Raw genomic sequence first — 25,089 nt, 5'->3', positions numbered from 1 at the left:
ACTATCAGCTAATGGAATGAGAAATCAAAAGAATAGCAACACCATGCAGCTCTTTGTATTGGAAAGTTAAAATGGGGTGCTTTTCCATAACATATTTTGTCCCCATTGGCCTCAGTACAGTGATAAATGGGTGGGAATTGATGGCCTGTGATACGGAGCAGTCAAATTAGATCCTGTATTGGCTGCTCTGGGTGCCAAAATAAATAAAAAAGCTATGACTGTATGACTAATACCAGATAGAGTGAAATAGCTGTTCTTCACTGATAGTCATTCAGTATATTTGCAAATCTGACAGGACCTCAAAATATTATTTTTAATTCTTTATACTTCTGTTGTGCCAAAACAAACTGGCTCAAGATCACTTTCTCCTTTTTGCCATTATTTCTCACCCTTTCCCATCCTACCTCAGCAGCAAACTCTAAAACACAGGGAGACGTTGCAACGCATGACTCTGCAGGGATACAGAGCACTTAGAACGGCCTGTTCCAAATAATGTTGAGGGTTACAGCCGTCCACCCGGAACCACCCAGAATCTGGAAGGCTTGGAGGTGGCATTATGCCACCTTTCATGTCCTGCCAGTAGACTGTGCCTTCCACAGTCACAACAGTAACATTCAGAAATGGTTTAATTTACCAGGAGAGGCAAGTAAGCGTCTTCATTTTCTAAAAGCTGTTATCTGTGGAAGCTAAGCCAATGTAACAATATCCAAATTGCAGGTTAAAACCAGTTGAGACCAATTTGGATTTAACGCAGTGCATCTTCGGTAGAAGCAACCTTGCAACTAATGAAAGTAATTGCTCTCACAGGTTGTGTGCTTTCTCTTCCCTTTATTCTAGACCTACTTATTCTGATTTCACATTTTATTTTTCCTTTTCTCTTGCTCTCCACTCTCATTTGACCATTCCCCTGTCCTCGGGACTCCTATTTCCTAGAAGGACCCCACCATTCTGGTTTGCTAACATTTTATATCCACTTAACATAGTATGAATCATGAGATTTTCATGACAGTCAGGAATCAAGACCCCTGTTTACATCTTCCAAGTGTTTTCCATTTGGCACGTGATCATATTGTAGGAGTTCCTACTGTATTAATCCATACAAGTGGCAATAAATATTACGGAGATTAAAAATTACACCAATAACCTATGTAGTTGCCAGCATAGCCGATTATATTCCAAGTGGGAAATTACGAGAAGGGACTATATGAATTCTGAGTTTATATGTGACTATCTATGTTCAACTACCCCTTATTTTTACCTGCTGTTCCTTTCTGAACAGAGGGTAAGGATACAGTTCTACTTATAGTGCCAGCACCAATTAAACCATGTTAAAGTCATCATGTGTCCTTATGCCAAGACAAAAATATATCCTATTGCACACTGAACCGGAGAACTAATCTGGATGAAAAGAGAGACACCAGTAAAAACACAGGTACCATTTTCACGGTTATTTTTCAACAGGATTCCCATGCAGTCTGCGTCAGCGCAACAGGGGAAGGGGTTGAATAAGACCACCTCTTAAAACAGCAAGGGCTGCTCACTGAATTAAACCCGAAACGCAAGTTTGCCTGTACAGCAGTACATTCTCAGTGCTCTAGACAAGTGTGAGAAAAGGATAAACGGCAAAAGCATAATAGAGTAAAATAAGAAGACATGCACTTCTGGGAAGATTCAAGCAGCAATTTGGTCTTGCCTTCTATTAGCCATTTACAGTGTCACCATCACTGAAGCGGCGAGTGCCCTGTCACCAGCGTAACAGCAGCAGACTGGGAGCAGAGGAAACGGTACCAGTCAGAAAACCCTGAGAAACACGGGGAGGTTTTGTGTTTGGGACGGTCACAGAACTCAAAAAGACAACCGAGCCTTTAACATGCACCCCGGAAATCTATTTTTAAAGCGTTTTACCATGTTTTCATATATATCAGCTTTTCTTTTCTCCATCTATAATGCTTCATACCGTAACTAGAGACAGGTCAGTAGGAGAACCTTCAAAACGCTATAGAAAGCATTTTTCCTGTCTTCCACAAACGCCTTGACTCCATCTGTCAGGGTGTGAGCAGAGCTCGGGGCTGCCGGGACACCCGCGCATCCGACGCCGCGGGTCCCCCATGCCTGCTTCTTCGCGGACCGCCGGGAACCACCGGAGCGCCCGAGCTGGTCAACCCCCGCCACCGCTCCCGCGGCGGACACGCCGTCCCCGGCCGCCTCCATACACTCCCCCCTCACCCCCGGCAGACCCCCCCGGCGGCCGGCCCGCCCGGGAGCGCCCGGCCGGCGGCAAGGGACGAGGACCCATGGCCAGCGGCACGTGCCGGCACCCCCGCCGCGGCCATTTTGCAACCGGTTGCTGCAGCCACCTGCGCCCCGCCCGCTCCCGCGCCGCGCACGGACACTTACCGCAAGGAGGCTGGAGGAACCTCCCTCCCACCCCAGCGGCCCCGCCCGGCGGGTGCTCCCGCCGGCAGCCGCCCCAGGCGCGCTGCGGGGCCGCCGCGTCCCCCGCGCAGCGCTGAGGGGATGGCGGTACCTTCCACCACACCGCCTCACGGCATCGGTAACCATAGCAACCTCAGCTCACACCGCCATTGGCGGGTTTAACGTGAGACAGCAGCCAATAGGATGCCGTCCTGCACTGCGCCTGGCCAATGGGCGCGGGCGCAGGGCAGGGCGCTGCGCTGACATCACGAGTGGGGCGGTGCGGGGCCAGGCGGAGCGGGCGGCGGGGCTCGGCGGCGCCGGCGCCACCACCGCCACCATGGAGACCCCGGGCTAGGGCCCGCCGCGGCCCGCCGGCGCTCTCCGCGGGGCCGGCCGCTCCGCCGCCGCCGCCTCCTCCTGCTCCTTCTTCTCCTTCCTCCTTCCCTCCGCGCGGGTGAGTGGGCGAGCGCCGGGGAGGCCGTGGGCCGGGGTGCTGGGCGTGCGAGGCGGGGCGGCGGAGCCCGCCGGGGGCCCGGGGCAGTGGGGCCGAGGAGCGGCTGGCTCAGGCGGACCCGCGCCCGGCGCGCTGCGCTGCTGCCCGCCTGCCCTCGCGCGGGCGGATCACGGTGTGCCCTCTGCGCTCCCGCCCGGCCACGCCGCGCGGGCCCTGCGGGCGGAGCTGCGGCCGCCCGGCCCGTGCCCCGGGCTCGGCGCCGGGTACCGGGCGGCGGAGCGCGGCAGCCCGGGAGCGGGCGGGCGCCGCGGGGCAGGTGCGCGGGGCGGGCCGGGCCGCCTGCAGCGTGGGGCGCGGAGCCCGGGCCCGCCGCCTTCAGCCCGGCGTGGCCGCCTCTCTCCCTCCCTGCCGGGCGCGCCGGCTTCCCGCGGCCGCGGGGCGAGCCCGCGGCTGATGCGCAGCCCGCGGCCGCGCCGTGAGGGCGGTGCGCGGCGCTGCGGGCGGCAGCCGAGCCGCAGCGGGCAGGGCCGGAGCGCTGCCGCGCCGTACCCGCAGCGCCGCGCAGCCGGGGGGCGCGGGTTTGGCGGGGGCACGGCCGAAACTTTGGGGCCGGTGGGGCGAGCCGGGCCCTGCTCCCGGCCGGGTGGATCGCCGGGCTGGGCACCGCCGGGCTCCCCGCCGGCTGCAGGCGGGGGCGGTGGGACGCGGCGGGGAGCGAACTCCCCCCGAACCGGTGTCTCCACACCGCGCTGCCCCCGGCCCCCCGGTACTGAGGGGGGCTCGTGTCCCCCCCCAGTTCCGAGGGGCCAGGCTCGTGTCCCCCCCAGCTCCGAGGCGGGGGGCTCCTCTCGCAGTGTTCCCTAAACGTGGTTTAAACGTGTGATTTTATTATTTTTTTCACCTTTATGTGACCGCTAAAGTCGGAGTTGTGTGCCATTAGCCGGGCACCGGGAGCTGGCGGGCGGTGGGAGCACCGCTGCTGAAGTGGTAACTTTTAGCAGGTTTTCCCCCCGCTCTGATGAAAGCCAACGCGAACGAGCGGGAGAGGGGCAGCAGCCGCAGGGTGTGAGCGCGCCCGGGTGAGGCCGTGGCACGCTCGGGGGGTGCCGGGTGCTGCCGGGGGTGGGCAGGCTGCGGCGGGCTGAGGGTGCGAGCGCATCTCCGGAGACACTGCCGGTGTAGGGCCGGGACAGCTGGGAAATGAAGTCTGGGAAGAACAAACACTGACACCGGACGCAGGCTGTTTCAGCAAAAAATTATGTTTACGTGATTGTAGTTTTTGTGTAAGGTAGAAATACCAAATGCCACAGAAAAACGTAGTTTCGGAATTGAGCCCTTTCTGGCCCTTTTCCCCTCCCAGCTAATGCTTCAGAACACATCAATAGCTCACTGAAGGAGAACTGTGTCATTCTAAAGTGCTTCTGTTTGGCCTGTGGACCTTTGTACTTTTTTTTTTTTTTTAATAACCTTCAGCTCTGTGTTAATTTTGCATTAGTCATTGCTTCAAGATTTGACTGAAGGAAAAGGTGTGGTTGGGCTTGCAGTAGTAATGTTTCATTAACTAACTTTTCAGTTTTTTCAGCGTTCTCATTTTTTGATAAATTGGAGTTTAGAGATTAGGAGAGGACGACGATGATAACATTTTCCCCTTTAACTAATAACAGTGTTTTTGAGGTAAATGCTAAATAACGTGTTCACTGAGATAAAAATATGGGAACCTAGAAAATGTACTTGTTTAGTTTATGGACATATACTAATTCGATCGTGCCCATCACATTTAAAATGGGAGGAGTGTGTTTGGGGGCAAAAGCTTATTGTTGGCACTGATATGCTGTAGTGTCTTGGTTAAATGTTGCAATACTACATGCAAATGAATGTAACCTGCCTGTGAAAAGACAGAATGAAATAACTTTCTCCTCTTGTTTAAACTGCTTGTAAAGTGCTGTCTTGCTACTGACATAAGTTGCTATTAATATTTTTAGTTCAGGTAGAACAGCTGATGGGCCTTTTCCAGTAAAAATGGAAATTCAGCTTGTTAGATGTTAAGGATAAATAGCAGTAATAATAATGGAAATTCTACTATAAAACACAGTTGGAGCAAGTTTGTGAAAGTGTAGTCTTCTATAAGAGGGGAGAATTTGTTCTGATTTTTCTTAAAATGTTGGCAATATAACACACCTTTTAGTGTTTGGGTTTTTTGATAGTAATGCAAGATCCTATTACAAAGAACAGATTAATTCGGTCACACAAGGTAAACATGGAAAGAGATATGATATATTTCTTTTTTATAGCAGCTTCATGTACTAGCAAAATAGCATCTATAATGCATTTTGGGGTATTTTTTAATGTTGAATAATAGCATGTGCTACATAAAAATAATAGTAACCTTAATTAGTAAGCTGTGTCAGGTGTTTAGTATAGGAAATCTGCATGCATTGTGAGAGAAGCCTCAGTGGAAGGAACACTGCATATTAATAAAACAGGAAACATAAATAAGAACTTTGTGTACTTCTGCTTCACTTTATGTAGATTATTTAAATACAATTATAACAGATGAAAGGCTAAAGCAGTTCCAAAAGATGGGGATCTGTGAGTCTTTTCTTAATTTTGTTGATGTTTTTTTCTTAATTGTGATGCTGAAAATGAGCAAGTTCTGCAAGCATTTACCTGCAAGAGAGCACTGACTAGTTCGGGGATATTGGTGAGCTTAACGAAGTTGTTATAAGTGTAATCAAGAATAATTTGGTTTATTACCAGAAGGTAGTTACTTTAATATGGTGTAGAAAATACCTATAAAAAGTAAGCAGAGCTTGTGGTACTTGTCTGAGGAAAAAAAATACCTGTGGACCTGTTATCAGACATCTTTTGTATTGTTCTCATCGACTTTCGTATTATTTTCAATCACGTCAGTGAGTCTAGGTTAAAGCTGAATTGCTGTGTTTGGGAGGCTGCACCCCTTTTGGGCTATTTTCAATGTAGCTGGCCCCACAAGCAGAGGGGTTTCTAACCAGCAGGGAGGTGTTGGTTGGCAGGGCAGCCCTGGTGGGGATGGGGGGGCTGTTGTGTGGGGCACTCCTCTGTGCCTGCCCGTCACGGGCTCAGCTGCCGCTGGTGGGCAGGAACGCGGGGCCAGGGGCTGCCGAGCCATGGGTTTGGAACACTAACTTCATTTGCAGGGTTTGGTGGAAAACAACTTGTGAGAGCTGCTGCAGAAAGAACGCGGTTTGCCATCTTGTGTAAAAAGTGTGTCTCTATCTCCTGAGTAACTTGTGTTGGTGCTGTTCAAAATTCTGGAATTTTCAGAGTTTTTGGTTACATATTGGTGGTTGTTTTTTTTCTCTAGTGGAAATAAGAAGCAAGTCATTATGAATATGGCATGTATTGTCACTCCAAAAGTAAACCGAACTGGTTCAAACTTTACTAATTAGGGAGGAAAAAAAAAATTGAGCTAGCATAGCTTTATGTGCAAGTGACTAGAAAGGCAGAGCTGAAACTGGAGTTCTGGGCATGGTTTGTAAATATTGCTTGCTGCTGTTCCTGTATGATTGCAAACATTGCTGACAGTAGGGCCCTTCAAACCCTGGTGAGGGTGGCAAGTAAATCGGTAGGGACAGCTGAGCCCCCAGGAACAGCCCTTCTTGCCGCGAGCCATGCTTGGTGCTGGCAGCAGAACTGCCCCGAGGACCCTGATGGCGGAGGTGGGGGACAGCCACCACCGAGCAGTCCCCCGGCCTCGGGAGGGACGGCCAGCATGGAGGAGCAGTCCCCTGGCATTGGGGGGTACAGCTGGCACGGTCCTCCCTTGGTAGCTTTTCTGATTCTCAGCTGCTTTTCCTCAGGCCTGTGATATGTCCTCATTCATTGGATAACTTTTCACGTTCTCTTTATCCAAACAGAACACTCACTTATTCTGCCCGGGGGAGGTTTGCAGACGGAGGGAGGAGGTGAACGAAGGCAGCCAAAAACTGCCTCTGGTGACCTTCCCAAAGCTTTTGCTTGCACGGAGGAAAATCGCAGCTTCTTGTCAGTTAAATCTCTGTGGCTGGCAGTAGCGTCCAGACCTTTGCTCCCTTCCCTCTCTGCCCTGAGGACCTCCCTCGCTCTTCTCCTCAGCAGAGCAGAGACGCCATGTGTTTCAGGAAGGAGGAAGGGCTCCTTCAGCTTCACAGTAGAGTAATTTATTTATTTTCAATAATGAAATCCCCAGCTCTGTCATTAAAAGGAGAGGCCTAAGGAGAAATCCCTTTGGATGGTATTTTGCAGAGGTTTCATTGCTCTCCAAGCCACCAGAAGGCGGGAGGACGTGCCTTTCCAGTTGGGCCGTGCTCTGTGGTGGAGCGGGTGTGTGTCACGGCGGGAGGTGACACTGGCATAGGCCTGTCCTGTCAGGGTGGGCTGGGTGAGCCAGCCCTCTGCGGCCCCAGGAGCAGCGTGTGGCCATGGGCTGGAGAGCACGGTCTCACCCCGCTGGGACAGTCCTCTGATGGCCCTGCCGCTCCTCCCGCCAGCCACAGCCCTGGGGGAGTCACCCACAGCGAGCTCCTGTGGCCGTCTTCAGCTTTCTAGTCATCTTCATCGCATCCTACTCTCATGGGCAAATGAAGGCAGCATCACTTCGGCGAAAAGTTAGGGAAAACCCATTCTTAGTGTTCCACTACTTTTCAATGTGATGCCTCTTTAACAGAAATGTTTAAAGTTAGATATACTTTTAATATACATGTATTTCCCTGCTATTACTGCAATTTTAATATATTGTGGTTACAAAAGAAAAAGAAATAACTGTTTTTCACTGAAATGTCTCCATGGCCATCTCTTGCAGATCTTCCCCACCCCTTTTTTAATTCCCATAGCATTTTGCAAAGTTCTTACCTAGCTCTAGGAATTGAAGACCAGTCAACTTCCTGTTTGTTTAATGGCTCTTCAAAATCATTTTAACTATGCCTTTATTTTAGTGAAGAAAATAAAGCTGTGAGTGATTACTTTATTTGAGAGTGATTGATCCATTCTTCAAGGAATAATTAAAATTAAGACTTCTTCCCCCCCACCCAGTGGGGCCTTTTGCTTATAAAAGACTTGTGATCCAAGTGTTCTAACTGAGATGTAGTGGGGTTTTGTGAACCTTAAATCAAGATTATAGCTAATCTAATATTCTGATTGGTATTGTGATTAATTCATCATTAAAGAGAAAAAAGGAATCTATTGTAAATCCTTTGAAGGTATACGAGCTGAAACTTGCTTTCTGCATCACAGCTCAATGGGGGGATTTTTAATGTATTTACTGTTTATGCAACCGTGGGGTGGTAATTGTGGGCAGTGAATAAAATTACCCTTTAGCTATTGGATCTGCAAAGCAGATGGTTTGTAGATATTGTGTAGGTTGTATAATTAGCTAGCCTTTATTGCTACTTGAATTTGTAAACAGGGGTCTAGAGCGGCGGGTCGCCGTTCCCCTGTGAGTGAGGTAGGTCTCAGAGCATTTGGTGGGATTCGCAGGTCTGGGGAGCACCTGCACTCGCTGGCAGCGAGCCCTTCAGGTTGGGCCGGTGATGTCCTCAGCTTAGCTGGAGCCCTCTCCAGGGCAGCGGGGCATGAGGGAGGCTCTGCTGGAAGGGGATGGAAGCAAGAAGAACGGAGGGTTTTCCTGGTGCCAGGCAGGGTGGGAAGTGGCAGAGATGTGGGAGCAGGCGAGGAGAGGGAGGAGCTGAGTGTGTGGTGCCAGACACTGCCTTCCCTCGGATGAGGTTCAGCTGGAAGGGAACAGGGAAAACACGTCAGAAAAATTCTGGATTTGTGTTTGCGTGGGTGCCAAAAACTTTTCCTCTTGTCACCTTCTTAACAAAACCTCGTTATGGTACGTATGTGGTGTGGAAAGCCTTAGGCTATCACCTGTGCTAGACTTTTAACTTGTTTTTATAAATGTACTCAAAAGCATTTGCATTACGCGTATCCAAATAGAAACCATCTAATCTATATCTTAATTTGCTTTAAGTGATTTTACTTACGCCATCTCTGCTAGAAATACAATGTGAACAGGAGACTTCCCAGTTTGTTGTGGATTTCTGTCCTCTTCCTGCCCAGAAAGGCGGCGGCAGGCAACGCATCCTTAGCGCTCCTAAAGGAAATCTTGAATTCCAAAAACTTATTCTTCATCCTCTTGTATTGGCAGAATGTTCTGTTATTGTATAACACGTGAATTGAGTATTCGTGCATTCATTACCATGAAGGTGCATGTGATTGGTGAAAAACAGTAAACTTCAGTTGCTCCCACTGCCTGTTCCTATGGGGTGCGGTGTAGGGACGCTTGCTCCTGGGCCGGGATGTGGTGTGTCTGCAGCTGGGTCAGCCGGCAGCCCCTCTGCTTTCCGTCAGGTGTCCTTTGGGAACTTTCAGTTGATGGTACGGTATAAGCACAGGATACAAATTCCCATATACTTCTCCCTGTATCAATTTGTGCATACAATGCTGGTACTGATATATGTTACCATTTAATATGCTGTAATTCAATGCAATATCTCCACTTAGAATTAACTCTTTTACTTTGTAGTGGCGGGTTTTGTAGTAATTCCAGTTTAAACACAAAAATTCACTGATATCTGAAAACATTGCAGACAAATGATAACTCCTTAACTTCCTTGTCAGTGTGACATGCTTAAAAATGAAGCGTTTCATATCTCTGACAAAAATAAACCTAAGATAGTGTATGTAATGCAATTGATTTCAAGGGCTTCTGGACAAGTGCAGTGCTGGAGTGTTAATTGGAGAAATTCTGTGTTTGTGTGACACTCTCCACTGATTGTCTTTTGCAGATTCCTACTCGAGTCTTGTGTGGTATCCAAAGCTAAATAGGGAGACAGATCTTAAAAAGAGTTAATAGTTTCATCTTGTTTTTATTTAAAAACAAAATTGCCAGGTTTTGTTATTAAGGAATAAGGCAGCAGTATCAAAATGATAGCGTATCACGAAAGGAGATTTCATTTGTACTGTAATAGTGCCTAAACTCCAAATTGATGTGCCCTTATATGAAGCAGGGGAAATCTGTGCACCATAGAGCTCACAAATAAAAAGGCAAAATTTAAGCAAATAGACAAAACAAGTGGAGGAGAAGATCTCAAGAACATGACTTTTTGTAATACATACCTTCATTCAGGGTGCTTGTCATCCAGGAATCATAGAATGGTTTGGGTTGGAAGGGACCTTGAAGACCACCCAGTGGCACCCCCTGCCCTGGGCAGGGACACCTCCCACCAGCCCAGGTTGCTCCAAGCCCCGTCCAACCTGGCCTTGAACCCCTCCAGGGATGGGGCAGCCACAGCTTCTCTGGGCAACCTGGGCCAGGGGCTCACCGCCCTCACAGCAAACAATTTCTGCCTCACATCTCATCTCAGTCTCCCCTCTGTCAGTGTAAAACCCTTCCCCCTCGTCCCACGGCTCCCCTCCCTGCTCCAGAGTCCCTCCCCAGCTTTCCTGGAGCCCCTTGAGGGCCTGGCAGGGGCTGGAAGGTCTCCGCGGAGCCTTCTCTTCTCCAGGCTGAACCCCCCCAGCTCTCTCAGCCTGTCCCCACAGCAGAGGGGCTCCAGCCCTCCCAGCATCTCCGGGGCCTCCTCTGGCCCCGCTCCAACAGCTCCGTGTCCTTCTGCTGTTGGTGCCCCAGGGCTGGAGGCAGCGCTGCAGGGGGGTCTCACAGAGCGGGGCAGAGGGGCAGAATCCCCCCCTGGCCCTGCTGCCCACGCTGCTGGGGAGGCTGCGGGGGGCTCTGGGCTGCCAGCGCACATTGCTGGTGAATGTTGAGCTTCTCACCCACCAACACCCCCAAGTCCTTCTCCTCAGGGCTGCTCTCCATCCGTTCTCCACCCAGCCTAGATTTATGCTGAGTTGTTGGTCTGTATTATTTGATACAGCCTTAATCAAAGATACGCCAGCAGAATTTGCAATCTGTTGCTGCTCTGTATCCTTTGTATCAAGCTTTGTCCCCATAACTACTGTAGTGAAAATAACCAGTGCCATATTTTAGCTGAAATAGAAAATATTGGCATGTGAGATGATTGATACGATACATCACTTGTTTCTGGGAGTGTGTTTGTATTTCAAATAAGAGTTGAAAAAGCATCGAACCCAGAAATTTCAGATTGGCTCATAGATCTGCAAGGTCTGCTCTGTGCTATTTGGAATATCCAACAAAAGAAGACAATTACTATGTTTTCTTAGCTTTGCCATTGTTTCTTAGCATAAATCACAGCAACAGTATACACTGAGATTTGTGAGATTTCACTGTAATTAAGTACTTTCTTTCCAGAAGATACTTTTTAAAATCGCTTAGAATTCTTAACAGAATAGAAAGACTAACACAAAACCTTACTGTGTTCAAAGACTTGAAACTTTTTAAGGAAGTTCTGAAGTTCTGGTAGAGAAAACTGTCTATTGTGGGATGCTTTTTTGTTCAGGCTGATGTCATCAGTCTTCAATACTGAGAGAGTTTTTTTAATATTATTGTGGAACACGGGTTATTTTTAAGCAACACAAAAAATTCACCAAGTCGTGTAGCGACACTGAAATAAAAAACTCAAAAGCAACAACAAAAACCTCCAAACTAAACGACAAAAATCCCACCCCAAAGGTGTGCACTAGCTTAAAATATGTTGAGTTAGCAAGGCAGGCTGAACACAGGAATTAGATTTGTCTGATGAGCTGCTGAGTTTTATTTTGACTGACCCCGAGCGCTTAGAAAGGAGCAGGAAGACCGCCGTCCTTCAGCCGGTTGCTCCTGCCCTAATAAAGTCTGAAAGTTTGCTTGCACAATGTAGGAAGATAACACTTTTTATTGAACTTAATGTATTTATTCATAATGACTAGATTTTTTTATATCTGTTTTACTGTAACAGGTGTAAAAAGATATCTTGAATCACAATTTGTCTGCCTTTAGGAAGCGTGTAAGAAAGCCTCGCCGTGTTTGAATTTGAGCAAATGCCGTTTTAGTGACACGGTTCATTCTATTGTTTTATGTTGTATTACTAAATTGACTTGTATTACTAGTAGGTGAATTTATTCTATAATATAAATAGTTATTAATATATTTCAGAAGGACTGAAATTTGAAATAGAAAAGGAAGATACAATTATTTTTTTGTTTTAGATAGTAAAGATAACTCAAGTTATTGCAATTTTTACAGAGTTTTCTGTTGTTTTCCCTTCATTTTAAAGCATCACAGGCATCATAATACAATTGAACAAAAATATTTTTGCTATGGTAATAGTCCAGATAATTTTTGTTATAGAAAGCTGAAATTAATGCTTTCTGTGTGGCATCGCAGACTGTGGTGTTATTTTCACATGTTCAAATTTTAACAGTTTGTTTTACCATCTGATTAAAAGCTCGTTTATTAGTTACGTAGTCCTAGGTGCACATCTTCACAGATTAAAATGGTTGGTGGACTAGTTAATTTACATGCAACTTCAGTGTCAGGGTGGATCAATACAGATAATAAAAATATTGTCACCAACGGAAACGTTTTTGCAGCAGTCTGTAGCAGGTTGCTTTAAAGAACACCTGCAAGTCCTCAACTTCTCAGTGTTTGTTGAGGCTTTTTTTCCTGGTGTTTATTGCATAATGTCTTTCTGAATTGATTGTTCTGGAACTTGCAGGTTGTGATGGAGTGTTGTGAAAACAAAGGATCTTGCTGTGCAGACGCTTTCTGCATTTTGAGGCGTACACATTATCTTTTCCTTGTGACTGGAAGCTGAGATTGATCATGCTTTAGAAGAATGTCACTGTATGAAAGCACCCGTGTGTCACCTATGACAGCACCTCCTTCAGTTGCATTTTGTCATCAGAATAGCAGCTCCGAAATACTTCATCTTACTCCGAAATACAACAGCTGAAGGATTCTTTTACTGGTGTAGAATTTTTTTTCTTACACAATCAAGAAGTACTAACACTAAGTGGGTAACTTCTTCGATATTCCCTGCTTCTCTTGGAGCTATTAATTGGTTCTGTATGATTCTCAGCAAACTTTTCCCCCCAGGGTCGCTGGAACAAGGCTGCAATTGGTAAAAGCATGTTCCTGTTGTCTGCATGGCAAAGAGCCACCTGCCTGCTTAGGCTTTTCTCTGGAAACACTCGACATGTCTGTCGCAATTCCAAGTCAGTAGATGGGCAAACTTAGACATGTTGGAGGAAGGGGAGACAGGATATGCCGCTGCACGAGCTCCATTCCTGTCCTTCCCTCCTTGCCCAGGATCCCACCAGGGCTGCCTTGGCTTCGGTATCCCAACTTAAAAATGGCCTGTTGCTGACTGAAACCATTTGCATGTTGCACGGAATGATAGCCAGGGTGGAGATTTTTATCTTGGGTGCAAAAATGCCTTCTAATTCTAGAAATTCAAGTGTGGTGTGTCCTTTTCTCCCCAGTGTGAATAAATACTAAGTGTGAAACCTGTGCAGTGTCATTCTGCATTCATTAACTAGTTAACGGCCAACTACAAAACCTCTGCTCTGGCAATTTATAACAGCCTCAAACAGAAGGAGAGCAAAGATGTAGTTGTGATAACTGAGCAATTTTCTTAACTTTCTTCATTTTTACAATTTTTATTAACCCTCGCATCGTACTGCTGTCTTTTGTATTTACGCTTCTTTTGTGTTTTATAATTCTTAAAGTCATCAGGTGAAAATCCTTATGAAAGAGTATAGTCTGAAATTCAAAACTCTTAAGCTTGCTTGGCCTGTGTTTCAGAATCAAGTTTTTGGTTCCAGCCAACAGATTAATAACTACTGTTCTTCAGCATATTTTGTTGCAAGAATCTGGCACTTGTATTTAAAGGTTTTAAAGGAAGATTCTTTATGGAATATGGGGGGGGGGGGAACCCTGGAAAACAGCTAGTATTCTGTGTTCCTTCAAAATATTTCTCCTTCATTTTACACAGCTTTTTTTTTTTAAAGATACTGGAAGTTGGGACTTTTTATCTGCTTTACCATTAAATTCCCATAGTTTAGCTGAATCCAGTAATTCAAGATTGGAAGCTGTCTTGCTTGTACAGCTGACTTGTTTCCTTGTGGTAGCTGGGAGAGAAACCCGGGATACAGAACTGCATACTTCTTTTTTCTCGAGCATCAGCTCCAGGCCATCGTCAGTCAGGATTATCGTGCCAGATGAGTCTCGAGTCTGATGCGGTGTAGCTCTTCTGAAGTTCTTATGGGTATCTGGATTTACTACATGCATTTGATATTTGGACTTTTTCAGTCGCTCTTTGAAACAGCACAATCCAAGCTGAAGACAGTGCTTGTAACTGAGGGTATGCTATTTTTTGAAATACAATGCTTTCTTATTTTGAATGCATTTAGTAATCTCTTACACAGGGCATGGAGTGAGCAGCTATCTTTACAGTAGTATTGGGGACTTAGTTTGTCTTTCAAAGGACCTTACTGATGGACAGCCTTGTGTGGTCCAAAGTTTGGACTTCTTACCAGTGTATTTCTTTTTATGTGAACATGAAACAGTTTGGTGTGATGTTGCCTCATGATGTAACATGTTAAATTTGTAAAACTTATGACTTCGTAAGTGTACAAACACGGACTGCGCCTTTTCAGCTTTAAGTGCACATTAGCTTTCCCCCCAGCTTTTCCTTGAAGGTAGACCTAGTGTTCAATGTAATTCATCTTGTCCCGTATACTGGAAGTGGACCTAGTGACATTGAATGACGCGGTGCTAATGCCTGACTTTATTTCCATTTGCCTTTTTTATCTCAAAGCATGTATTAGGAGGTGCGGTGACTGTGCCTCTCACCTGGCCAACGCCGAGATTATTTCTTCATCTAGATGAAAGAATGCGTGGCTGTCAAACTCTCCACAGTATAGGATTTATGTGTAGGTTTGTGTGTTATCTTCAAATAGAATGGTGATTTAGGTGTGCGCATTGACTTGGGTAGGGGACATTGAGCATCTCCCCCAAGTAAGTTATCATTTATCATGACACAGCTACCACCGTCAGGCTTTCTCCTGTGCTCCTCCTCTTGGACTGGTCTGAGCAGCTCTGGCCTTGGTCACCGTGGCTAGCTCTAAACTCAACAGACAGCAGCAGATCCCCATTTAATCTCAGGTGAACTTAAACCAAAATGTCAAGTTTTACCATAAAACCAGCAGATGCAGGTGCAGTGTCTTGGGCTAATGGTTTTCAAATGGTAATTTGTGCCTTTAAACATGGTGGAACCTCAATGTGTGACTTTGAAAATCCTATGGGTGTCCAGATGTACTGGGTGTTGCTGGAGTACTACGGGTGGCTGCTAAATGTAGTAATTGCTTTGATTGTTAAGAAGTTCAGCCACTGTATTTGTGTGTATTTTATTCAAGAGCCCTAATTGAAATGGCCCTGCCACAAGGCCACAGGAAAGCAAGCGAATCACCTTGATTTGACCTTAACATTTTCCAGTTGCAAAGAAGCCGCAGGATATGAATCAAAACAATACTGCCTGTAAACACATCCCAGAGGAGCTGGCTACTTTCTGCTGTTTTAACTGTGTAATTGAAGTAGTTTGATTTTCCTTATGGTAGATCTGATTTTATTTGTATACCAACATGCCCTTTTGCCATAAGAAAAAATAAATTTGGTATAGCAATATGATAGGAATCCACTCTAAGGCTCCTAACAGTGCAATTACAACAGTGAAGAAAGTAGCCAGCAATAATTCTATTCCCAAGTAATATATTCCTATATTCTTTTCGCTTTTCCAAGATGTTCATTACACTGAGAAATTCCCTAATTTATAGTTATAGACGTAAATTTCTTTATTATAATTTAAGACCTATTTGGTCTTCTCTCAAATGTCATCTTATCCTCATTTTTACCCCCAGGTATTCATAGAAAACAATATCTCCTCAGTCTCTGTTGTGTACGCTTTCTGCCTGTCAAAAAAGAGGGTTTGGTCCCTTTATCATCATGACAGCCTTTGAATTCGGTCAGACCAGCACAACCAGCTGCAAATATGAGAAACAAGACCCATGCCAGGCACTGAGTGAACTTGTATTTCATTATAATGGAAGCAACACTTTGGAATCTCCGCTGGAAGTGTATTTTTAAGGTACTCTGCAATGGCATGTGCCATTACTGTGGCCATCTCACAGAACAGCTAGTGAGTCCATACTCTTCTCAGCAGTCGTTTTGTGGTGACCTTATTGTCTGTTACAGAAACTGTCATTGGTCACCATCTGTGGCTTGGCTAAAGAACAGCAGCGAGATTAATTCCTCGAGGTCTTCCATAATAACATGCCTGCTTAATGCCCCAAGCCCTTCTTGCCTTCCAAAGCCCAGACAAATTTGGAAGACATGTGAAGGCCAGTTGTTTTGACAGTGTTAAACATGATCAGTCACAAGGGACTTCCTAGTGGAGAAACTTCTTTCCAGATGGAGCTCCTCATTAGTACTACTTTTTTGTCTTCCTTCCGCTCGTTCTGTCTTAGGTACCTGGTAGGGTATTACCTGGCCATGTTTTCTATACAGACAAATGTTTTTGTTACTCTTGGAATTTCTTTGCTGCTTTAGCAAGTCTTGCTTGGCTTGATTGTCTGTAACTTTCACATAATTCCATTATTATTTGACTTGGAAAACAGCATTTCTCAAAATTCATGGATGTGTAGATTTCTCCTCTCCCCTTAGGGTGCTCTACTTTTTCACTTGTATCTCTTTTAAACTAAGTGTGCTTCCCAGATAAGTAATTCTTTGTTGGTTAGACGTATGTTGCATGCTTCTGTGTGTCATGCTATCCACCGCTTTGGATAGGCAGACATTTGTTTGGTAGTACTAGCATCAGACAGCTCTACTGAGCTCAGCTGGTTGATTTCACCACCTTGGTTTCTATTTCATAAGATTTGTTCTTCTCAAATCGGTTACTTCAGTTACAGGTTTGCCTACTTAAATGGTCCTTCCATTTAAAATTTAAATCAGTCCATAACGATGTGGTCCGTGGTTATTTCGGCAACTGATTTGTTTCTGTTCTCTCTTTTAGGCTCAACTTTGTTGAGTAAGTAATCTTTTTTGTTGGTTTAGTTGCTCTGTTGTCACCATATCTGTGAAATAAATACCTGTGCCCCACCATTATGATGATTATTCATGCATCAGTCAATGTGTAGAAAAGCTATGTCTTATAGGACCAAGTTTCCAGTGGCATTTGTTTCTAATAGAGCTTCCACCCCAAAGCTTGAGTGGCCACTACCGGCAGCTATCTCTTCTCTGCTGTTGGAGATTCAGTAAAAAGCATTAATGGTTATGCAGTAAACTCTGTCTTTTTTCAAATGAAGCAACACCAATTACCAAAATGAACAGTCTCCAGAGAGATTATGTCTGTCTGAAATTGAAAGCTGGTAACATGACCATGAAATTTTGCTTTGGTCAGTGTGTTTTACAATTCACCAGTGGATTAAGATTAATAAATTGGAAATAACACAAAAAAAATCTGCTGTGAAGACACTGAATCAGTAGTTTATTAAGGAAGACTTTTTTTGTTGTTGTTGAAAGTTTAAAACATTTAGCATGCTATACTTGGTATAGACACGTGTCTTTCCATCTTTTGCAAATAGGTCATCAGTGAGATTAGGTCATTAGTTCTTCACAATTCGGTGTGAAACCTGAAGTTCGTATTGCCATTCCAGTAAATCAAGTGTTTCACGAAGACTCGTTTGGTTGTAATGAGGTCTAAAGACTCGACCCAGCCCTGTCAGGATTTAGTTGGTGACAAGTGTGGAATAAGCAACCATCTCCTTTCAGAGCTTTGTGCTGTGCCAGTTCTACTACATTTTCCTTCATTTAAATGCTTTATATTTCTGATTCCTATTTTGGATAGGAGTAGTGATGGTGATGACCTTGGTTTTGAAGGGGTTTTAGCCTGGCCTCCCGAGACGTGGGCTGGCTGTGGCATGGGTCTCAGCTGTGGAGATAGGCCTGACGCCTGGAGCACAGGGATGGGGCGCAGAGGTCCCCCCGCTGCCCGGCCTGGGACTGCTGTGGGCAGGATAATCTTCCCGGGAGGAAGCCTCGGTAGCCCTGGGTGGGGTCATCGGCCTGGTTCTGCTGTGGCTGTGTTTCGCTGCAGCAGTCATGACTCATGCTGTGTTAGTTGGTGGCCAGCCCGTGCCCAGTGCCAGTGATGCTGAGATCCCGGTGTGCCACCTTCTGAGGGCAGAAATGCTCTGGAACACCGCCGGCATGTTACTCTTATCAGCTCAGTGGCAAGTAAATGACACCTTTTAAAGTGACCATAAATGACAAGCTAAGGGTCTCTGGCTTATTCCATGTGGTGTTAAGGGATATGGTGTAAGGGAGAACTTTGTAGAGTGGGGTTGATGGTTGGACTGGATGATTCCAAGGGTCTTTTCCAACCTAAATGATTCTATGATTCTATGTATCTGACAAAATGGTTGGGCGTATCCTTCCGGTGGCTCAACCGGAGGATGTTGACAAGCAGCAACAGCACCAGTACTAAAACCGGATAAAAATGGGATGGGATAGTATGTGAGCGTGTGTGTGTTACCTTGCCGTATTTGGATGTGTTGATCTGAAGTCTGCATTAATGGCCTTGCTGAAGTCTATTTTTAAAACACATAAAAGACAATGTTAACAGTGTTCATCGGAAGGTGTGTTGAGAATTGTTTGGAGTTAACCGGCAGCATTACTGTAGAGAAACAAGTTACAAACTGTATTTGCCATTGTAAGGAAGAAGCTTCATTAAAAATGTTATTTGAAGAAATAATTATACGCAGACTATATAATGCAGACACTTTTAACTAAGTTTTTATTGTGCTTTTGTTTGACAAAAGAAGTGGAGTGTTACAGACTTCCCTTAAACAAGAGAAGCGTGAGGTAGATTTGTGTGCGTATTTCTGCCCCTCCTCTGCTGGCCGTGCTGGCGTTGGCTCTGGCGTTTGCAGCTTTACCTGCCTGCTCATCTGGCCACTGAACTAATAGAGAATGTACTAGAGGAGCTTTAAAAGAAAACGCAAAAAGAGGTTAAACCTTCTGTAGAACATCTTCTTTGCCTTTGCTGAAAAGCTCCGTTTTAAAACGTTTGGCTTTGAAGTGGTGTCTCTCCCACACAGAAAGGCAAAAGGTGCAGCTAGGCAGATCCGTATCCTGTTAACATCTGTACCTTGTCCTGCTGTCTGTAGTATCGAAAACTTCACTAGCAACTGACTTAAGGCACCTTGCTGAAATGTTTCGTTTTAGATAGCGTAAAGGATACGTGTAACAAATATTTTCAATTCCTGTGGTGTAATACGGGTAATGTATGTAATGTAATACAGGTATTTCTTGTTTCAAATAGGCCTGGTTTTAGTACTGCTTTCTGCCGAAGGGTCTCGGGGCTGTGTTTGGCCTGGGGTGCGTCCCTGCCTGCCCTTCAGCTGCTTCCTCCTCCTGCGTCGCCGTGCTCGGAGCTCAGTGTCAGCTGCCTGAAACTGGGTGGGTTTCTGTGAAGCTTAGGTAAGACATTCTAAAAACGGAGAGATGTGCTTCTAACAACAATTACTATTTAAGCGTTACATGAAATAGCAATCTTGCAAGTTCTGGAAGTGCATTCTTTTCTGCTGTTGTCATCCCTGAGTGTATTTCCTGAGTTATTACATTGACGTTTTCCTGGACTTGTACGCTGCAAGCAAGAGCAGGCTTTCTCTGTTTTGAAAGTGGAAATTCCCTAAAACAGTAATTAATTGCTGTGGTTTTTTAAGACTTAAAATTGTGTAATTTTTCGACTACTTCATGTTACTGAGAGGATTTGCCTTTGATAGCGATGTTTTAAACCCCTCGTTTTGAGCACTATGTTAAAGCACAGTGAAAATAACTGATTAAGTTCATTACTTTTCTGGTTGTAGAGTTGCTTATTTAAAAAGATCAGTGTTAATTGTCAGGCATATGTAAATCATAACTGAGCATTTAATTTTTTCTGTCAGATGTAGTTATGAAAAGGTCTAAAAAATAAAGTTTGTTTGGATTTGGAAGGGGGGAAGAGCACCCCGGTATCCCATTTAGAAGAGACAGTAACATTTAAATAATTAATGTCATTGATGTTGTCTGATACCTGGCAAGAAGGCGGCAGTTGCTTTTAAGTATTATCCTTGATTATTGTTTTGTCTTTCCTGCAACGACTTCAATATTTCACCTGTTAGTGCTTTTCCCCAGAGTCTCTGTTTTGTATCGAAACACAGGTAACTCCTACAGAAAATTCGCATAGCTTTGGTTGTTCTCCTCTGGCTTTTCAATTGATCTGACTTGAAACTGGGTGCACAAAACTGGATATACTCCTTTAGCTAAGCAGTCTGGGAAGATTGTGCATTTATTTTGGTGCAGTGGGAAATGGAAGATAAGCACGAGTGATAAGTGAGGTATCTCTTTTTTAATTTCCCCCTCCTTTTTCTTTGTCACAAGAAAGTGTGCTTTGATTACAGGCATCCCCGCTTCCTGTTGTTTTCCACAGAGCTGTTGTCTTGCTGTCCCCGCCTCAGTGCAGGACTTCCATCGTCTCCATAGCCTGGGTGAGCGTGGATGTAGGCCGGGCAGGATCTTGCGCGGGGAGGTAATCCAAAATCAGTGGGTCGGTTCAGGCCGCCTTTCCGTGCACGTGAACTGTTAACTGCTGCTGTGGTGACAACTGGTTACCTCTTCGCCCCACGGTATTTTCACCCATGTTCTCTAGGCTGTTTGTTAGGAGGCCACGTGGCAGAGTCCAAAGCTTTATGTTCAAGATGTGTTTCTTCTAGTGCTCTTGTCACAGACCAAAATTGGGTAGATTTGATATAATCTGCTCTTGATTAATCCGCGCTATTTCTTAATGCTTGAAGTTCTAGTGCCTACAGGAGAGCACCCATTACTCGTTTTGTTGTGCTTATTTTTCCCTGCTCAGGAATTAGAATTAGACTAGAATATGGTCCAGTGAGTTAAAGGGTAGAAATAAGAATGATGTTGTTGCGACCAGCATTTGAAATTCCTTTGAAACTTTGGATTTGAGCTTTTAAAATACATGAGTCATATTTTCAGTATTACAGGAACTGAGGCAGGAAAGCTATCTGAATTGTGTCTCCAACTGGTAAACTTTGATGCAAAATATTGCTATCTCATGAAAAAGTTGTATAGCTGTAGGAGATTTTACAGGAAGAAATGTTTTTCACTGAGAGAAGAAAATCATATCTTAGCATTATCGCAGAGTCCCCCATAAAGAAGCAGTACTTCTACACGACAGGAAGCCTGTGAACACGAGTCTGGGCGTTTCTTCTTGTAACTGAGCATCAGTAAAAAACCTGAACCGTTTGCCATCATTTAGTACTTATTTCCCTTCTTGACCATTTCCACCTTTAATCTTCATTCCTTTGGTATATAGCTTTCTATCCCTCAGAATTTTCTTGTTGCTGTATACAGAATTGTTTAAATTTTGTGCTGTGAGTGTCTATTTCAGAGTGTGGTTAAAATTGTTGATACTCTGTAATGTACCATTGCCCTGACTTTTTTCCCGTATGGCACTGCTGCAAGAAGTCTTCATGCCTAATCTGCATGCAAAGATTTTAAGTGAAGTGTGTCTGACTTTATGCTTCTATCATCCACCCCCTGCTATGGGAAGGCATATGGCTCACTTTGATAGGCATAGTTCATATAATTGTGTATTTATCAACATTAGCTCATTTACTGTGCTTTATGGGTTTTCTCAAGTCACTCAGTTGTCTTTGATCTCCTCTAATTGTAATGTCACTTGTAAATTATGGTGTTTCACAGCTTTATATCTCTTTATAAAGTATTAGTAAAAATACTAAATCCTCTCTAGATTAGAGTTATGTGTAATCCTGCTACAAGTACTTACAAGTTTTTAAGGGTAAACAAAGTCAAATATACCTCAGAAAAATAAAACCAATGATATATCTTTTTTCAAAGGGCGGAGAACTGATTGAAAGTATTGGTAGTTTTGGCCTTAAAAGCCAGACGCTTGTCTAATTCATGTGGAGTTTGCTACTACCTGCAACTTTTTTTTTAGCTTCTAGCTTGGAGAACAGAACTAGTTTGCTTAAATTTAGAAGTTTGCACATAAAGCATTCTTAGCAGCGAACTGACTTTTGCTGTGCAGTTCTGTTTCAGAGTAAACAACAGTTTAGCAATTGATAAAACTTTTGCTAGTCCATAGCCATGCTTATTAGAGAGCAGTCCTCGGTCTGTCTATATGGTATGCAGGAATTTGACATTTCTGTAGTAGTCTTTTGAGCAGGAGCAACCATAGCTTGCATTAGAGAACTTACAAATGTATCCCGAGTAAAAGCAGAAGTTTTAACATCATTGGTTTCTAAATTTTGTAAGGGCATAGTTGGATTTTTCTCCCTGCTAAACCCGATTTAAGCTGCTGCTCGTTGGTCACTCACTCCTGAACCACAGTTCTCAACGCAGAGTTGGAGACTGCAGAATCAGTAAAAATACACAAGTCTGCGTTCGCTACAAGGGAAATCACACCACTGATCTACTGTGGCTGTTTTTTAAAGGCAGGATGCAACAGAGGGGGTTGTTGGTGTCTAGTTCCAGATCATCTCAGGGATACACCTTACACCGCATCCCTCAAAAACTTGTGTTGGCGAAACAGGGGGAGCTGTGGAAGGCTGTAACTCTTCATCTCTCTCTTAAAACTGTGGTTGTAGCTGTTAATTTTATCATTAGGAAAAGAGTTTTTATAATAATTTTTTTTCCAATGTACTATATGACAAAATTGAGAAGCATACTTTTATAAACGCATATAAAATAAACTAAGAATTTATCCTTCTGTGAATGGTTGAATGCATAATTGATGAATGTCTTTGTCACCTGATGGCCTGTGTGGAGAACCTAGAATCCTTCAGCAACACTACATATCCCTCTCCCTCTCTCTGCGCTAGGGTAAGACCGAGCGTTATCCCCTGAGATAAACCTGTGGTTTGGTTGCCAGTCCGCAGAACTCGTTCAGAGCACTCTGCTCCGGCGGGGTTGTTCTGAACGGCAGCAGATCCAGAGGTGTCGGTGGGACAGAGCAATAGACTCAGATGGTCCAAAGCAAAGGTTCGGATTTCGGGTCTGTCATTTCTGTTTTCTTTTAGGCACAGAGCCTTGTTGACTTAAACTACTGAAAACTCTATTGCCAATTAGCTTGTGGTACTTCATATATTTGTGAAGTGTGAACGCTCTCCAGACACCCTTCAGATGACAAAGATTCTTCTTTCTTTAAGGTGAGCTACAAATGGTGCCTCAGGCCTTGAAGGATATGATCATAAACATGCCTGTATTCAAAATGGTCGTGTTCTGTACCTGTCTGATCTCTTCTGTTGGATCGTTTGAAAGCTATAAAAATATTAATCTTGTGAGCATGTTGCAACTGGATGTTTGCGGATGTAGATTCTTGCCTGCTCACTAGAGTGGAGTTAAAGTATGTAGCCATCGGCCAAAAAAAAGAAAAGGCTGTCTTTTACTAGGGGCTGTAAAAAAATACATTTATCCAAAATCTAGGGTAGTAACTTTGAACATTTTAAAGAGGACATAGCACCAGATGCCTTTTGAACCTGTATGTACTTTGGGGAAAAAAAAAAAAAGGGAGAGGAAAAAATGTATCCTGAAGAGAAAAAGGGATGAGGAATACAGTAAATGTAGCAGTAAGATAGTCGCACGCGTCTCCCACGTAGCGTATCAGTTGTGGGCAGGTTTCTCTTGTTGCTGAGGGACTTGGTCTGCACAATTGTGCAGGTGGGGCTTTTTTATCCTGTCATCACAGAAGTCAGTTTCTTCCATGTTTTCATCAGGTAATATATTTACTTCCCTGGTTCCATCCTTATGCCCACGTGAACAAAACTTCTGCACTACTGATGTCCATAAAGAAAAGTGATATATTAACAGAATGTTTAGCCTATAGTGTGATGTTTAAAGTATCTTGACTTACTGTGTCTGGAAACTTTAAAACCTATTTTTCATGTAAACCTTTGAGCCACCTTTCACATAATCCATTTTTAATTGCTTGCATCATCATCGCAAGGGGATAAGTTGTCATCTGCTGTCTCTTCATCTGAGCACGTGACTGCAGGCTGGTAGGCATAATGCAGTCTGTCTGAGTTTGGTGCTGCGCCGAGCGTGAGAACGTAAATCACTGCCTGGTTTGTCGGCGAGCACCGCTCTGTCCATGTAGCAGGATGGAGCTAATAGGAGCTACGCACACCTAGAAGTGTACTGACATGTCTGGGAAGTAATTCCAAAAATCAGATAAATTTTAATCATGTCTTCATCTAAAAACTGTAGAAATGGAGTAACTCTTGGTTTGGTTTTTGCTTTCACATATACTGTAAATGATGAAAAAACAAGAGTCTTTGGCTTAGAGCTGAGATGTGCTGTGTTGCTTAAGGGTAGATTTTTAAGAATAACTTGTACAATAAATAACATGTCAGTGTCCCAGCAAGTTGAATTTAGCTTATTGGAGCTTTTTTCTTCTCTACTAATGAGTATTGCTCTGACGTCCTTGGTGATTTATTCCTGCTGCTTGAGTTAATCTTGTAGCTAGATAAATACGAGGATTTCTAGTGATGGGATGTTGCTCATTGTTTTTCTCATGTTTCCGTCATGAAATAGATAGGGTCTAGCCTATCCTAGTTACAGTGTTCATAAGAATTATATTACCTTTCCAGTGTGAATTACTCTGGTGACTTTTGTTACCGGCTTCGGGTCAGCAATGAGAGGCTCAGGAACGGGCAACACGGGTAAGGACAAAATGTGGGAGACTCAACCTGCGTAAGGAAAGCGAGAGGAATATGAAGGGAAGTGAATAGGAAGCTGTGGAAAAGCACCGCCTTTGCTGTCATGCAGGGAGCCTGGAAAGGCCGGGGTTCTCTTTGGGCCCGCACTATGCACAGAGGGGTTACTTGGTCCTGGCAAAAATGTCTGGTGTCTCTGAAGAAATAACAGGAGCAGCAGTGGAAAGTGGGGAGTAGAGACGAACAACAATGAAGATTAAATGTGGTTTCCTACACTCAGTTTAGTGATTTCTCGTATTTATTCTTGCCTTCTCAACTGTGTATTCTTGTTCCTTCCTTGCATCAGTGATTGTACACTGCAAGATCAGCTGGTTCAGAAAAACACACCACCCCCACTGCAAAAAAAGCATAGCTTTGTGTCAGATGAACTCACAGAGCCTGTTTGCTTTGCAGCTGTTTGACCATTGGATCAGCCACAAAAGAAAGCGTTTCCCCCTTTGGCACCC

At 44.6% G+C, this 25,089-nt stretch overlaps 2 protein-coding genes across 6 annotated transcripts in view; one reads left to right on the top strand and one right to left on the bottom strand.

Annotated features, from left to right (window-relative positions):
• Positions 1 to 2,544, bottom strand: part of CCDC148 (coiled-coil domain containing 148) — a 71,406-nt gene extending 68,862 nt beyond the window's left edge. The window contains exon 1 of the mRNA XM_063342442.1: positions 2,398 to 2,544. The gene's annotated coding sequence lies outside the window, so the exon portion shown is untranslated. The remainder of the gene's footprint in view (positions 1 to 2,397) is intronic.
• A 144-nt stretch (positions 2,545 to 2,688) lies between these two features.
• Positions 2,689 to 25,089, top strand: part of PKP4 (plakophilin 4) — an 85,090-nt gene continuing 62,689 nt past the window's right edge. For 2 of the 5 annotated variants that reach the window (XM_063340898.1, XM_063340894.1), the window contains exon 1: positions 2,689 to 2,872. The gene's annotated coding sequence lies outside the window, so the exon portion shown is untranslated. Of the gene's footprint in view, positions 2,873 to 19,173; positions 19,332 to 22,948; positions 23,078 to 25,089 lie in introns of all 5 variants that reach the window. The other 3 variants (XM_063340896.1, XM_063340897.1, XM_063340895.1) reach the window with 3 other exon arrangements.

This window comes from Chroicocephalus ridibundus, chromosome 7 (genome assembly GCF_963924245.1).
Source record: "Chroicocephalus ridibundus chromosome 7, bChrRid1.1, whole genome shotgun sequence".
Classification (NCBI taxonomy): Eukaryota; Metazoa; Chordata; class Aves; order Charadriiformes; family Laridae; genus Chroicocephalus; species Chroicocephalus ridibundus.
The sequence above is the reverse complement of the archived record's forward strand: the minus strand, read 5'-3'. Positions and strand labels throughout refer to the sequence as shown.